At 36.2% G+C, this 18036-nt stretch overlaps 1 pseudogene; it reads left to right on the top strand.

The window, feature by feature from the left end:
- Window positions 1–1849, top strand: LOC149566637 (RAN GTPase-activating protein 2-like; annotated as a pseudogene).
- Window positions 1850–18036: the final 16187 nt, after the last annotated feature.

The following is an 18036-nucleotide window of genomic DNA, read 5'->3' as shown; positions in this document are numbered from 1 at the left end:
ATGGGAAGTACCCAGAATCTTGCAGAGGGAATATCAGTCACGAGGTTGTGGCCTCCAAGTGAGGAGGCACGCTCAGGGTTGGTGAGATTTCTAGTGAATAATCTTGTTCTGGAATCCTCATCTTCCGGAAGGCATGGCCATTTCAGCAAAGAGAAGGCAGGAGAGTATGCAAAACAAATAGAATCGATATCATTTTCTACTACAAATCACTCTGCCAGTAATGCCTGGATTTTGATGGTAGCATTAGTGCGGAGTTTTATGCAAGGCAAACTACTTTTGGATTACCTTGAGCAAGGACCCCCTGCTGAGGGAAAAAACTCTAATATGAGGGAAGCATTGCGTGAAATAGTTGAAATGAAAGAAACTGATTTTGATTTGTCAACAGGGGGACGAAGATTGCTTGATATAGATCTAGCTACGGAGCTCTTTATGCCACTAAAAGATTCTGGGAATTCCTTCACCAAGATAAGTTTTGGCAACAAAAGCTTTGGATTGGAGGCAGCTCATATTGCAAAAGGAGTCTTGATGGGTGTTCAGGAAACTTTGAAAGATGTGGAACTTGTAGATTTTTTCTTTCTAAGACCTGAGGCTGAGGCACTTGAGGTTATGTCAATATTGTCATCTGCTTTCACAGGGTGCGTGCTGAGATCCCTGAAACTTGAACTAGGTTTATTTGGAGAGAAGGGCCTCGGAGCTTTTGAACCACTCTTGAAATCTCAGAAAATGCTAGAAGAAATGAAATTTGAAAATACCACAATAAGTGGAGAATTCGTCAGAGCCCTTTGTGAGTTTCTTCCATCTATTGAAAGGATCAAGTGTTTGCATTTCTCTGGCAACTGTTTAGGAGACGATGCAGTAGAGAAACTTTCAGAGCTTGTTGAGAAATGCATTGCTCTGGAGGACTTCAAATTTACTGAAAGTTGTCTAGGTAGTAGGTACCCGAGGTGCTGAAGCTTTACTAGGAGCTTTGAGACAAGGCAGCGGGTTGAAAAAGCTCAATTTAAGCCTTCAGCGGTCTTGGTCAATCTGTGGGCTTGCTCTCAGCCGAGTCATACCTAGACATCCAGGGCTTTGCGAAATTTACTTGGACAATATGTGTCTTGCAGATGAAGGGGTTATTTACATTGCCAACAGCCTCATAGATTCAGCTCCATCTCTAAGAGTTCTCACGGTTATAGGAAATCATATCACTCCAAAAGCAGCTCCAGCTTTAGAGAAATGCCTTGCTGGGAAGAGCAAGCTGGCTATTTTTAATGCAGGAGACAATGATCTCAAGGACGAGGGAGCTCTTTTAGTATGCAAAGCCATTTCAGAAGGTCATGAGCAGCTTAAAGAACTTGATTTGAGTTGAAATCATATGACTCTCATTGGGGCTCAGGCTGCTGCGGAAGCTGTTGCAAACAAACCCGATTTCGGTCAACTTTTTATTTCTGGTAATCTGTTTTCTGAAAATGAATGTGAGACTGTCAGAGAGGTGCTCAGAAAAGGTACTAAAGGTGATTCCGTGCTTCCGGTTGTGTTTGGACATCGATGTTGGGGATATGTTCCATTTAGTTGGAATGAATAGTCCATCAGTGTCAGTGGGCGCTGAGTTGACGAGAAACTGGAAAAATGGAGAGTGATGCATGGCGGTGATAGTGACACTGAGTCGGAGTAGAAACCCCATAAACCAAAAGTTTGGTATGACATGAAGATATATAGTGTAGGCATATATCGGAGGGCAATATTCCCATGAAGCAGTTCCATAGTTTTAGCAACTGCAGGTAATTTCACATTAACTATATAGATTCAACAAGCTCCACTTTAATCTGAGTTTATTGAGCTCATCATATGTACTTGAGAATTTCCAGTTTTTACTTTGGTTTGTCACGCGATCAACAAATTGGTGAAATGGTGGTCTGGGGCTAACGAATGCTAAACTGAATTTCTAATTGATCTAGTGGTTTTTGTAAGCTGCACAAACCTAAAACCTGCTTTGTATTTTCATCACCACATAAAAGCATACAAGTTAATCCATTTTTGTATGTCTTGTAACATCATTTGTATGGTAAAATGAGACCATCAACACCTGTTTCCCAGCTGTTGCGAACCTTCATCCATGTTCAACCTTAGTTTTTATTCAAACATCTTTCTTCATAGATAGTACAACCAGACAATCAACCATTTGGGCTATAATTTTCGGTCCGCTATACAATTGAAAATGCATGAGAACCATTTAGGAAAAAATAATGTAGAAAACTGGTTGAGTTGCCTCACTTCTGAAAAATCATTAGTTTGGTGATGAATTACCCAAAAAATATCTGTATATCCATGGTACCGGAAATAGGTTAGAATATTATTTTAGCGTTCCTGGATTCTTCAAGGCTTTAAATGACCACCGACAGCTAGATGACTTGCTTTATGCATTCAGTCTTGCTTTATACTTGTAGCTTCCCAATGCTAAGCTCTACATCAGCATACTTTTTAAGATCAAGTGGCTTTTAGAACCACTGTATATATCGCAATTAGGTAGAGTCTAGAAGATTTATTATATGAATTTTTTCTGTAACAAGCTTCAATTAGTTGTTGGTTATAATTCCACTTTCCTCGAAAGTTTCTTATATGATCAGCAATACAAGATGATAAGACTTATGCGAGGAATTATCTTTAGAGGTTATTTTGTCTTCACTGTCAAGGTCTGCCATTTTTCTCATTATTAACTGTAAAAAGAATATGATTTCTGTTATTACAAATAAAATTGATTTCTAAGCTTTTAGTAATTTGTGAAAACAAATAAATCAAATCTAAAATTTCCTCAAGCATTATGAATATTTTGTTGGGACAATGACAACGATGTTAGCTTTTTATTTATGTGCTAGACTAGCTATAGATGCTGAGCGGTCTGTTTCAAATGACAGATATTTAGTTTTTTCCTACGCAGAGTCTCAGTTAGCCATCAGCTAGAATCTATTTTGATTTTATTGTGATGGAAGGTATTGTCGAACAACAGAGAAATTTTCTAAGCTTGAGTGAGTGAGAGGTTTGTAGTGCATCAGTTTTATAATCTCAAATCCATTATAGCAGATTTGCAATGATGAAATTTCGAGGTAGTTTCCAGAGCTGCCATTTTAGCTGGGGTAATTCCTTCAAGTACTCAATGAACGCAGATAATGCTTATTTTCTCTTTTGTACGAGGGTGCCAACCTCGAGAACTTCTGACGTCCTACTCCCATCAATTCTAATGATTTCTTCAATTGTTGATAGTTCTTCGTGTGCAGATTGAATATGAAAGAATATGGAAGAACTCGGTATCATAATCACCTGCGTTCAACCAAGACTTATTTGATTTGCCCCTCCAAAATACCTCGTCCTTCACAAGAGTTTCTTAACTTTGTATTAGAATCCTCAAGTTTCAACCTAGATTCCCTTGATTTGTCCCTCCAAAAAACCTCCCCCTTCACAAGAGTCTCTTCTATTAGAATCCTCAGCTTTCAACATAGATTCTGTTGATTTATCCCTCCAAAAAACTTCTTTCTTTGCAAGAGTTTCTTTTTTTTAGTTAGGGCCCTGTTTGGTTCATGGAATCGTAGAAATCGAGATTTCTACAATTTTCAATTTAGCCAAATCAAGGTTTTGCGAATCTTCTTTCCTATTTTTTGGATTTTACTTGAACCGTTTGTTTCACTCGGAAGATGATTGAGAAGACACATTTTTATGGGTAAGGCTGGAGTTGCAGGTAGACTCCAAAAAGTAGTCTAATCTATTGTTTTTACACCTTAAAAAACATAACTAGGTTTTAATTTTCAATTCCTAATTGCTAGTAGGAAGTTTGAAAACCTGGTTTTGAGACAAAATTAGGAGTCTGGTATTCTAAGTCCATTTTACCAATTTTGAAACAAAAGCAAAATATTTCAAATCCAGATGTTTAAAAGCCAATTCTTGTCATCTTCCACGAACCAATCGGACCCTTGTTAAAGCTTTTTTCCTGTCTAAATCCTCTTTCAACATTGCATACTTATCACCTTTTGTATCAATTCTATCAACTCTTGCTCTATTCTAATTTTCTTATTGAAAACAATTTTGAAACTATGTCGTTCCATTCCCTGAGATCCCTTTTAAAAGTGTTTTCTTATGTAAATTTGAAACTGGATGATTCCCACATTGCATTCCTTGCAACCAGTTTCTAAAAGAGAAATTAGGACACCATTATGCCATTGTACGTTTTGAAATCCAAAACTTGTTTGCACTACAATATTTTTTTCACAACTCGAGGATAGTTCCTATAAAGAGAATTCTTGCATCAACGCCATAAAGATATTCTGATCAACCATGAATTGATGCAACATCCATTTGGACTTAGTAACCATTTGATAAGGGAAGGACCCCTAATTTACCTCTTACATACTCAAAAGATTTCTTAGGTAATAGCTTAGTAAATATATCTTGAATTTGTTGTTTTGACTTCACATACTCCAATTTGACTTTTTTTTCTTGAACTTGCTCTCTCTGGTGCTTATATTTGATAGATATGTGTTTTTTCTTTGAGTGTATCATTGAATTTTTTAATATGCTATCGATAGTAGTATTGTCCCTATGGATAGTAATAGGTTATGTGACTTCATCTTGCATACCTTCCAACAATTATTTAATCCATACAATATTTGAGCAATTGATTGCATCAATGACATACTCAACTTCAATAGTGGAATGAGAGATACAACTTTGTTTCTTGCTTATCCATGTCACCGATCTTTGTCCTAAAAATAAAGCTCCTCCACTAGTACTCCCTTCAGATATCTAGATATCCTTTTACCTACAGTCATGTTTGTCTCCTTCATTGTGGTTGAGTATCTTTCTACTATTCTAACACCACGTGAAATATCAGGCCCTCTATGAACTGTGTATTGCAACTTCCCAATTATAGATCTATACAGTCTCTCATTTACTTTTGTAGAGTTTTCTTCCTTAGATAATTTACATCCAATGATCGTAGGTGTGCTAACTTGTCTTGGCTCATCCATGCTAAACATTTTTAGTATCTCCTTGATGTATTTGGACTGAGTAACATACATCACTCCTATAGTTTGATGAACTAGTAAAGCAAAAAAGATCTTTATCCAACCAAACATAGACAATTCAAATTATGTACTAGTCTAATAAGAAAATGACTTACCCAAAATTAATTTCCTCTAAATATTATATAATCAAAAAATATTTCCGCTACCAATACAATATTCACAGCTTCAATTTTGAAATATAGATTACCATTATCACTAGTTCTAACAAAACCAATTCTGATCAAAGAAAAATGTAACCTTTCATATGATGCTCCTGATGCTTGTTTCAATCCATACAAGGCTTTGTGTAATTTACATACCATGTTCCTCTGATTTTGTTCAACAAATCCTTTAGGTTGTTTAATGTAGACCTCTTCCTGTATTATTTTATTCAGAAATGCAGACTTTACGTCCATTTGGTAGGCCTTGAATCTTTTGTATGCCACATATGCATGTAGTGTTCTCACTCCCTCCAATTTTGCAACAAGGGCAAATATTTCACCTTAGTCAATTCCTTCTTGTGCACAACCTTTACATACTAGTCTTGCCTTGTTTCTTACTACTTCTTTCTCATTCAACTTGTTCTTGAAGATCCATTTTGTCCCGGTCACATTTTTGACTTTGGGTCTTGGAACCAACGTCCATGTATTGTTCTTCTCAATCTTATCAATCTCCCCACTAGTAAATTTGGACGTATTTTTTGATGCTTTTATGTAAAAATTGTGACTCAAAAATGTTGAAACCTACCGTCGCTAAATTGGAGTTGAAAGTTAGATAGCCAAGACAGGTGCCGATATATTGACATCCAAAACCGTCAAAAACTATTGCTTACATTGCCCCATGGCGATGCCAGACAACTAGTTTGAAATGTTGAACTATCGATGCCTACGAGAGATGGTTTGACGAGTAGTCCACATCATCGATGGCAAGAGGCGTCGAACTATTGACGACTTGGAGATATGTTGCGACAAATTTGTCATACTCTCAATGACAGTATACGTCAAACTATCGATGACATATAGAGATGTTTCGATGGGTTTCTTATATTGTCAACATAAAAATATCATAAAAGTCCATTAATAAGAAGCATCCATAAATATTCATGAACACATTCATCATCAAACAAGGTTTTTAACATTTGTTTCTCCTTTTCTTTTTTCTTTTTTCGAGGATAAAGGCTAATAGGCACATCCTAACTATCTCCGGCATCTTGTGGCTCTTGTGGTTCTAATCTTATGACATGAGGCTTCCTCTTCTTTTGTTGAGGACAAGGCTAATGCGCCCCTACAATAAGAAATAAATGGGTTTATACCTTTTTTTTTCCAGGTGGCGGGTTAATTCCTTTATCCCTTAGTCTCTTTTCTTTTGCATCTTCAATGATTTCATTCCATTCCAGCTTGGCACCATAGGAGGATGCTAGTGCATTGTGTTGAGCTTTAGAGCCCTTCTGTACTGGTCTGTCACAATCTTTAGATGTTTGCAAGGTTTTTTAGAAGTTGGGCTCTATTCAAAATATTTTGACCAAAGAATTCCTCCATAGTTTTTATGAGATGATCTTTTAATTCTAGATCTTGGTCAGTCCAACTTTTAGCAAAAAAGAAAATTGTTGGATAAAAGAATTAGTTCAAGGATGAATAGGAAAATGTAGCAACCAATTATATCAAGTTACATACATTTTACATAATGTGGATCCAAATATCTTCAATGTTAAATAGTTTCTTAAAAAAGATCATTTCTTATAAAATCATCACCACATCATTAGTGGAAAATGAGTTATGAATAAGTAAACTACAATTACACTCTAAATAATTACAATTTTAAAGTACCTAGAAGTGTAGGCAAATTTAAGGGAATTATATCTTTCTCGGCAATCAGAAATGATGCCTCCAACAATCCAATACAAGTAACACGGGCTACTCCAGGAAAGGTTGGCAAATTATCAGCAGTACTGGTATCAGTTCTATCATCAATATGACAAGGTGTACCTATCATATAACAAAGTTAATCAATGTCATAATATACTCGAATGAACAAGAAAGTACAAATATTATCATATTTAACATATAATAAAATATAGCAAAACAAGGATTTACCATCTTTGTTTGCAATAGGTGTGGATGTTTGCATGCTCCTTGTTGTCAATCCTACAGTCGGCAATCTCGGAGGAAATCATCAGAACCTGAAAAATAATCACACACACACACACACACACACACACACACACACACACACACACACACACACACACACACACACACACACACACACACACACACACAATGTATTTTTCATGTCCCCTATTTTTTTCTAATAGAATTTAATAATAAATAATAAATAACAATGGCATCGCTATCAGGTGAAATTCTCCACCCATGAGTTGTTCTAAATAAATATTATCAAGTGCAGGATAATCATTATACCACTATAAGGGGAAGCAATCCTATAGCAGTATATCAGGAGCAACAAATCATCATATCACAATAAGCATTATTTGAAAGATAATTGCATATGTACAACACCATATGACAAGCTCATATTTCAATTAAACCATATGACCAATGAACATCATATAGAAAAAAAAAAAAAGAACAATGATTTAATTGTATAAATAGTATTAAATATACTCCTAACCTTGTTTTCAAATTGCTATTTATAAGATTGACCCTTCTAAAAGAAGGCCAAACAATCAACCAAATTACCCACCATTAGAAAATGATTAGCACACAACCAAACATGGCAAAATAGGAACTAAAAACATAACCAAGTTTCCTACCAAAATATTTATTCATTATATTTACTACAATATTCACCATGATGAAATACATTCTCTTTTCTTTTAAGCTGGTTGTACTCTTTTTTAACAGACTTAACAAATAATAAGAGATGAGCGAAGACGAAAAGTCGTTCTTATAATGTCCTCTATTTAGCTATAGTAAGAATTAGGGAGAATTATTTCAACTTCCCTTTCCACTATGCTGATTGAATGAAAATAAAGCAATTAATGAAACTTGAACCAAAAATATCCTATTTCTGATATGAAAATTAATATATGCAAATGGAAATAATCACAATCTGATAAGGAAGTGGATTGAAATATTGTCATTGATATCAAATGAATTTGGGTGATTGTTAGAAGTTGTTGTTGATGTCAAAAGTATGCTTATTAGGAAAATTTATATCAGGACCAACATACACGTTACTTGGCATTTGAACATTTGCATATAAGTATGAATACACCAATCATAATTGAACTTGAAGGACAAACAAATTCATTGAAGAGTGCATTGGAAATTGTGATATGGAGTGATATCTTCCTCACACTAACCAAGAAGAAACATCATCTACAGTTGTAGATATAAAAATAAGATCAATTTGTGAACAAATACAATGCACTACTATTGGAAATAGCAAATGAAGGAACGTCACGTGAGATACGGTATGCCAAGATGGAAACAATTGACATTAATAACAATCTAGCTGATTGAATAGTCAACATTAAAGAACACATAAATCAGGAGTGATATCTATATATACAATGGGATTATATTTAAAGAGTATCATTATTCATTAACCAAGAAATGTAGAACACAAGCAATGACAAGAAGACAGCATTGGGTACTATGTATTAAATGAGAGAAAGAGAAACTCTATAAATCATATGTCAAGTCACTTCAAAGCCAGCAGACAGTATAAAATAAACTTTCAACGATAAACCATATGACCAATGACTGACTATTATTTACAACACAAATATCATAATCATATCATCACAAGCTCATGGACGTGGAATTGGTCAAGAGGATATACATTTAAGACTATATCATCATAAAGGTTCAAAAATTATAATTAGAAAGGATATATGAGTTTTCCACATACAACAATTATCTTAAGTATCACATAATGAATACAAGTGGTTAAGTAAAGGAGAAGAGTGAAGATGACAATAGTAATATAAAATTGTCAGTAATAATCATGAACAAAATAATGTCCCTTCTGATGATTGAGAATTGAAATCACATACTTGTAGGACGTACACTGGTACCCTTGTCAGGTGGAAGAACTTAGTGTGGTCTCAAAAAATCCTGTAACAAAACATACATATTATGGTTCATGATCCTTAAATTAGTATTAAACATAAAGTTTATTGAACTATTGTGCTAGCAAAAGATTCATTTTTGCTTACTTCTAGACAGCGTGCTCTACGACACAATTCATTTCTTGTGGCCTCTTTTTCTTATGTTGGATTTGGATCCATCACGAGCTCAGGAATTTGTAGATTAACGTTCTTCAGGGTCTTTTTACACAGGCTATCAAGGACACTGCTACATCGCATAATATAGTGGCTGCCATATCAACAAGTAATTGCTATTGTGTAATTTGTTCCTTTCCCTTTCCCTACGAATCAAATTGGGACAAAAAAAATTAGTAAAACAATACAAAAAAATTAGTAAAACAAGTTTAAAACCTTCACGAAAGTAACATAATAATCTGACATTTTGTAAAATTAAAATTGCATTAATTTTTATATAGAAGGTTTACCTGTATTGGAGAATGGGTGGGAGCAAGATCCCTACCTTTGTCATCTAATGGCTCGGCCATGTCACCCTGTGACAAAGAATTTATATAAAAACATCGGCATAACCAAAGGAATAGTCCACTTAGCAAAAAAACATATTATTAAATGGTATATTGTATATTAGAGTTCTAATTGAAAGTAATTAGTTTAAATTTTACATATATAATACTTTCAAGTCCCATGATAGTAACTTTCTTTGTATCTATGCGATTCAATTTGTAATCTATGAGCAACTCTCCCCCTAAACTTATTGATTTTATCACACATATAAAAACCTGATTTCGCTCATGCACCTCAAAAATGCAATTGGGTCACTTATTAGTTGACCCAAGACACATACTATTTATAAAACTTACAATGTTCCCTATTGCTTTTGGCCTTCCATCAATGTACACAACAACTCTCTCTCTCTCTCTCTCTCTCTCTCTCTCTCTCTCTCTCTCTCTCTCTCTCTCTCTCCCCAACCTATCTTATCGGGGAGAGAGAGAGAGAGAGAGAGAGAGAGAGAGAGAGAGAGAGAGAGAGAGAGAGAGAGAGAGAGAGAGAGAGAGAGTTGTTGTGTACATTGATGGAAGGCCAAAAGCAATAGGGAACATTGTAAGTTTTATAAATAGTATGTGTCTTGGGTCAACTAATAAGTGACCCAATTGCATTTTTGAGGTGCATGAGCGAAATCAGGTTTTTATATGTGTGATAAAATCAATAAGTTTAGGGGGAGAGTTGCTCATAGATTACAAATTGAATCGCATAGATACAAAGAAAGTTACTATCATGGGACTTGAAAGTATTATATATGTAAAATTTAAACTAATTACTTTCAATTAGAACTCTAATATACAATATACCATTTAATAATATGTTTTTTTGCTAAGTGGACTATTCCTTATATAAAAACATCGGCATAACCAAAGGAATAGTCCACTTAGCAAAAAAAACATATTATTAAATGGTATATTGTATATTAGAGTTCTAATTGAAAGTAATTAGTTTAAATTTTACATATATAATACTTTCAAGTCCCATGATAGTAACTTTCTTTGTATCTATGCGATTCAATTTGTAATCTATGAGCAACTCTCCCCCTAAACTTATTGATTTTATCACACATATAAAAACCTGATTTCGCTCATGCACCTCAAAAATGCAATTGGGTCACTTATTAGTTGACCCAAGACACATACTATTTATAAAACTTACAATGTTCCCTATTGCTTTTGGCCTTCCATCAATGTACACAACAACTCTCTCTCTCTCTCTCTCTCTCTCTCTCTCTCTCTCTCTCTCTCTCTCTCTCTCTCTCTCTCTCTCTCTCCCCCACCAAAGGAATAGTCCACTTAGCAAAAAAACATATTATTAAATGGTATATTGTATATTAGAGTTCTAATTGAAAGTAATTAGTTTAAATTTTACATATATAATACTTTCAAGTCCCATGATAGTAACTTTCTTTGTATCTATGCGATTCAATTTGTAATCTATGAGCAACTCTCCCCCTAAACTTATTGATTTTATCACACATATAAAAACCTGATTTCGCTCATGCACCTCAAAAATGCAATTGGGTCACTTATTAGTTGACCCAAGACACATACTATTTATAAAACTTACAATGTTCCCTATTGCTTTTGGCCTTCCATCAATGTACACAACAACTCTCTCTCTCTCTCTCTCTCTCTCTCTCTCTCTCTCTCTCTCTCTCTCTCTCTCTCTCTCTCTCTCTCTCTCTCTCCCCCAACCCCCCAACCTATCTCTCTCTCTTTCTATCCAACTCTAAGCCTTGTCTCTTTAACCCCTAACCTCTCTTTCTCTCTCTTCCATTGCGGCTCTCAAACCCCTAACCTACCTTTCTCTCTCTCTAACCCACACCTTAAAGACGTCTCTAGGTTAGGTTAACTAACTCTTAATTATTCAATCATATTTTCTAGAGTGCACCCCTTAAGGTCCACATGTGCATATGTTGACACCATTAAAATATTCTTACTATTATACTTCCTCAGACATGTTGGTCAAATGGAGATTAATTTTGCATGCCAACATTATAGAGGTTGTATTCCTTTAATTTGTGTTTGGCCAAATGGGCATTATACCCATATCTGATACAAACACTTCATATATCCTTCCTTATGACATCATCCAAATGGGTAATTAAACCCATCTCTAATATTGACATTAGAATCATAATTTATTGTGTCAACCAAATGGCAGTATTCCTATCTTTGTTACTGATACAAGAAATCACAATCTTCCATTTTATAATGAATTATTAATTCTTCCTGACATTATATTCTTATAGGATGGCTAGCTCACCATTTCATTCTTAGCACTACTACAGGTTTGCTAAAAACTGCCACTCGAAGGCCCCCGCTCCTCCTGTTCAAAATTTTGGATATCCTATGCATGGCTCTCCCGCTCCTTCAGGAAATGTTGCGGTCTCCGTTCCTACCTGTCATTTGGGTGGAGGTGCTAATAATGGTGGATGTGATGCGGGTGTGGGCAGTGTTTTGTCTGCCTCACGTTTGGCTGCATTTGCGGGTGGGGGTAGGGCTTTGTCTGGCCCTCGTTCGGCCTTTGTGTCTCCTGCTCCTCGTCTAGGGTCTCCTGGTTTTGGATGTAGGTCTTTTGCAAACGTGGCTACCTTTGAAGCTAGTTTACATGGTGCTTCCATTTCATTTGGTCCCTCTCACACTTCACCTGTAAGCGCTTTAAAGCCTATTAGGGTTTCTTTAGATCCTGAATCAGTTGAAGACATTTTCCATATGACAGAAGACCTCTCTTCTCTTGCTGCCATTTTTCACTTCCGCGGCTATTGGCCCTCTCTTGCCGATCTACATGGTTGGATCTCCAAGAACTGGATGCCACTTATCGATAATCAAGCCCACATCTTCCCATGTGCTAAAGTTTATTTTATAGTTAAGTTTCAAAGTTCCAATGACAGAAAGATTATTTTATAGTTAATTTTTCTTAGCGGGGCAGATTTCCACTCATGGCCAAACCATGGCACATGGATTTTGATCCTCTCTCAGAATCCTTTAATAAGTTCCCTATCTGGTTCCGGCTCCCTAATCTTCTATTACATCTTTGGCAAGATTCGATTTTTGAAACTATTGGGAATGCTATTGGAGATTTCTTATATGTGGATGCTGACACTTCGAATATTCTCCACTCGACCTGTGCTCGCTTTCTTGTAGACTTGGATGTTTCTAAGGGCTTTCCTAAGGCGATTTTCTTGGATTCCCCGAGAGGTTCTTGGACACAATTGTTGGATTATGAAGGTATCCCTTTTCATTGCAGGAAATGCCACTTGACGGGTCATATTGCTGATAGTTGTGCTACTGGGAAATCCAAATCTAGGCGACCACCTTCTTGGTGGTCAAAGGCCTCCTCTAAGCACTACACGATGAAACATTCCTTGGTTGATCCTAAGGTTTCTGAGGCTGAGGCTAGCTCTAAGCCGGCGGCAGAGGAGGATGCTCTGGTGGATCTTTCCTTGGATGCTTCTAAGGATTCTGTGGTTGAGGTTTGCATTCATTCCAAGCCAGTGGTGGAGGAGGATGCTTTGGTCTCTACCCCTAGTTCGGATGTCCCTCTTAGGGGTCAGACATCGTTTGATTCTCTCACGAAGGTTGTTGCGGCTTCTGCGTCCCCTGGGTTCCTTGGGTCTTTGTCTTCTGAGGCTGCAAAGATTGAGGATGGTTGGATCGCAGTTAAATGGAAGAAGTCTAATTCTTCTGCCCCCCCTTTAGAGAGGGTCCTTCGGTCGGGTAAGGGAAAATTCATTTCAAAATGAAAATCTTTTGTTTCCTTATGATGACCAATTTTTTGTGATGGTGAACTGGTTGCTTTACTGGTTCGTTGGATACTGGTTTGGGAGGTTTTTTCAGGTTGTTGTTCCAATCTATTGACTTTCTAGGTTCCAGTATTGTTTTGGTTGATTTCTCTGGTCACATTTGTTGGTCTCGAGTCCCTGTAAAACCTGATTTAGTTGTTTAGCTAGTTTCAAGTCCTTTTTTAACCTGGTTGTGCTTATTGGTTTATCTTTCTCTTAGATGTAAAGGGTTTCGGGGCCCTTTCAAAACTTGTTTTTTCCTTAATCTAAAACATTATATTCTTATAGAATTCCCTTTAATAATGAATTTATTTCTTAATTTGAGAGATATTATATTCTTAATAGCTTTCTTAATGATGGATATGAATAGTTATTTAATGAATCAAGCCTGTTTGCAAGACCTAGTCCTCATTTGGTGCTTTATAAACCATGGGTTTGACTATGGTCAAAGGGAACACCTTAAAATTAGCATAGGTTAGGAGTGTCTATAGGTTTTATAAACATGTTTTAGGCTCCTAGGGGACAAGGGAAAGTTCCTAGTTGGGTTAGATTGTGCAATTTGCAAAAATTGCCAAAAGTTGCATTGTGCAAGAAAAGTTTCTTGACAATAGTTGCAAAAAGTTGTAAAGTTTAACAAAAAGTTGTAAACTTTTACATAATTTCTCCCCAATGGTCACAACCTTAGAAAATCGGTTGGAATGGTTGGAGGATGTCTCCAAATAGCCCTTTTAGGCAAATGGAAGACAAAGAATGTAATTTTTCCATTTGAATCAATAAAAGATCACATTTTTCTTTGTAAAACATTGCATTTCCAAAGTGTAAGGACTGGTATGGATTGGCACATGTAAATAAATGATTGATTTGGAGTCCTAAATATCTCAATTAAAGAATGCAAGTGGTTTGAGTTTTTGAAGTCAGCTAAAGTTATCTAAGTTTCTTTTTTGAATGCTCCAAAACCCTCCATTTAGTGACTAGTTTGAGTAAAAATGCCCTAACCTGCGTTCCCACTATGGAAATTTCATGCCATTTGGTAAAATGAAAGTTAGGAGGATGTACAATAAGATCCCTGAAGGATGGGAGATATAAAGCAAGTCATCTAATTTTGCGAGCAAGCCTTAGGCCAAACATCTTTGTGTTTGGTGTAGGACAACAAGTGTTGAAGTGTTGCAGGCACTTGGGGGATGGATGAAACCATTCTAGGGGTAGATAATGATATATTATCTAGATCCCTATATGTTTTCTAGATGGTGTCTTAACCTGGTCAATCACCTATTCAATACTTCCTTCACAAACCCTAGTAATTAGGCCTAACAAGGGTAATTGTTGCATTTTTTATAAGTGGGTCATTTGACTAGTTGTGAGTCTGAAAGTTTGGAGGTAGAAGATTGTTCCAAAAGTGTATCCATATATGAGGTTTTTTTCCTATATCCTTTCGAGCAATTTCAAACTAAAACCTAATTACCTCATTAATAAGGCTAATTGGGGCTCCTAGGCCTAAAAGCTAGGTTTGCTATCTATGATCTCTGGGAACAAGAAAGGCTATTCAAACCTACTAGTTTGAGTTTTTCTAATGTTTAGGAATTCTTCCATTCCCCTGTGAACTCATAGGTTCCCATTTCAAGCATAAACCTTGTATTTGGAGATTTTTCGCTTTAAGACATAGTTGTGCTCATTTGGGTGCCTAGGCCATATTTTTGAATAACTTTGTTTCAAAGGTGTACAACCCTCGCTTGACTCCATTTTGGGGTGTTCAAAGTAGTCTCAGGCCACACCACATCATTGTTGCATGTTGTAGGGAGAGCTCTGCATCAAGTGGTATCAGAGCAACCTAAGATCCCTTAGGGTAAGAAATTTGACAACACCATGGAAGGAGAAGATGGAGGAAAGTTATCTTTGAGGATGACCAATGCAAAGATTGTGAAATATTTGAGATACCAAAGACTAAGGTAGGATGGAAAAAGAGACAAAGGGATGTAGTTAATGAGGCAAGCGATGGATAAGCTTAAAGAAGAGCTTCATAATAGAAGTAGTGAAAACTCTGAAGAAGTCAAACAAGGGAGTGATAAAGAACCCCTTGAGCAGGAGGAAGAAGAATGTTTTGCTGACTAAAGGCTGCTTGTGAGGAATCTGAAATGTAAGAAGAGGAGAACCATGGATGCTAAGCTGGTCTTTCCCACATACAATGGGAAGATGAACCCTAAGGCTACAGTGGACTGGGTAGATGCCCTAACTAGTTTCTTTGATTCTAAAGATGTCCTTGAAAACCAAAGGGTGAAGATTGTGAAGTCCAGACTCAAGGGCTCTGCACTCACATGGTGGAACTTCACTCAATATGAGAGGGTGAAGAATGAAAAGAATCTAGTCACCACATGGAAGAAGATGGTGGTTCTACGCAGAGAGACCTATGTCCTTGAGGATTATGGAGCTCAACTTCATAAGAAGAGAATGAGTTTGAGGTAGAATGAGATGGACATCTCTACCTACATTGACATTTTTCAGTAGTTGGTGATGCAATCCAAACTTGTTGAACATGAAACTGTGAAACTTGCTAGGTATATGCAAGGACTAAGGCTTTCCATTTAAGATGAATTAAATTTGAGAAGCCCTACCACTATAAACCAGTGTTATCAATACACATTTATTGTGTAGTATGATTTGAAATTATTTAAGGATTGTGAACAAGATTTGATGTACCATTTGTTCATTCAAGGTGTCTTGAGTGAATTGAAGAGAAATTTGACAACAATTGAAGTGTGAAGCAAGTTTGTGAAGGCAAAATTTGTCGAAGCCCTAAAATCATGAATTTGAGGTATTTTACGGTGTAGTGAATCCAATTTCTTGAGTATATTTAGTTATATAGGAATAGCTAGTCAGAGAGTGCATGATGTTAGTGATAGACCACGATATGAGTTCAAGAAATACCCATTTGTTTCTGTATTGGATGATCCTGTAGGCTCATTTTCACAAGTTTAGGAAAATATGTTACATGTGACCTAATCCACAAGGTCACATGATTTAGCAATGAAAATTGTAATCTTGTTAATGAGAAAAGTGTCAGGAAATTAGGGGAAACAATCCTGAAAACCAAGTTTGATAGGAGAAATATGAGGGTTGATCCTATTGAGGATAAAGGAGTCAAGTTGTTGACCAAAATCTTGGGGTAAAAGTTAAACCATGGATCAAGGTTAAACTCTATACTAGCTGGATTCATTCATACAACATATGTGATTGCTATTGAAAGGAGAAAAGTAAATTTGTGTGACATTGTCAAAGTGCAGCTTTTGGACAATATTGGAAAGATAAAGACAACAAAGAGTGCAGTATTTAGATTTGAGTCTCTATTGACTCATTAATTTTTTTATGTTACTAAGCAGTTTCTTGGAGTAGTTAATTGGGATAACAATGAATGCACAATGAAGATTGTAACTCAAAGCTATAGATCTAAGGCTAAGAATGTTAGAGACACTGATATTGACAGGATGGTGAAGAATTTTCAGTTTGAGATGAAATTGAGGTATAGGATACCTCCCTCTATGGTAGAGAAGTATAAGGATGATTTGTGATTCATGGTGGAAACTAACAACACCTGCATGGAAGCAGTAATACCTAGAGTGAAGTTCATTGAGCCTATGGGCTATGAGATGAGCACTAAATTTATTGAAGGGTATGCACAGATCATACTCAAGTTTGAGCAGGATATGTAATGTCCTAGATGAGGGACATATGATGAAAAGTTAACGATTGTAGACTCTAAGCTCCATAGCAAGGATAATAAGAAGAAAGTATAGAAGGAGATAGATTCCATAGTCAAGGAATCTGGCATGACAAGACAAGAATTGAATGAGAAAAAGAAAATGGCACCAGAGATGAAGGCCACTGGACAGTTAGAAGTGTTGGCAGCAACACCTATTGCAGTAGGAGGACCTTTCGAAGGAGTAACGATAGCACAACCATGTATGCAAGCTCCCATTGCACCATATACAACTATTGTGCAAGAGCAACTTGTAAGATCAAGCTATGAGTAATCAAGGAGTCAATTAGAGGTGGAAGCACCTACTATGTAAAGGAAGCCAGGGAGCTTAGTGAAGGTTAAGCAAGAACCTGCACCTCAAGCAAAGAAAAGAGTAAAGTAGATCAGTAGCAAGCCTTGCAAAAGGAGGAAAACCATGCGAGTATTTCTAAAAGCTCAGATGATGATGATGAAGATAAACTTGTTGAGAAAGATGTGCAGTAAGCCAAGACAACCACAAGTAAGAAGGCATGGAAAGAAAAGGTAGAGAATCTCAACATGCAAATTATAAATGACAATTTTGTTCAGTTGAATAAATTTTATAGCATGTATAGCAGTATGGATAGGAGACAATTAGAGAATTCCCTAATAAGAAGTATGATTTTGATGAATAAAATATTTGATAGCATTCAGAATAAGATTCTTGAAGACCTATACGATAGATTGATCAATAAGAAGAGAAGGGTAGTAAAAGAAGATTTGAATATGAGGATCACTATTCAACACAATGCACACTAATGTGCGCAATTATTTGAAGGCACTTGATGGAAACATCAAGGAATTGAGACAGTGTATTGCTGAAGGTAAG

Source organism: Cupressus sempervirens, chromosome 3, assembly GCF_028749045.1.
Source record: "Cupressus sempervirens isolate cs-2001-9-10 chromosome 3, ASM2874904v1, whole genome shotgun sequence".
NCBI lineage: Eukaryota > Viridiplantae > Streptophyta > Pinopsida > Cupressales > Cupressaceae > Cupressus > Cupressus sempervirens.
The sequence above is the reverse complement of the archived record's forward strand: the minus strand, read 5'-3'. Positions and strand labels throughout refer to the sequence as shown.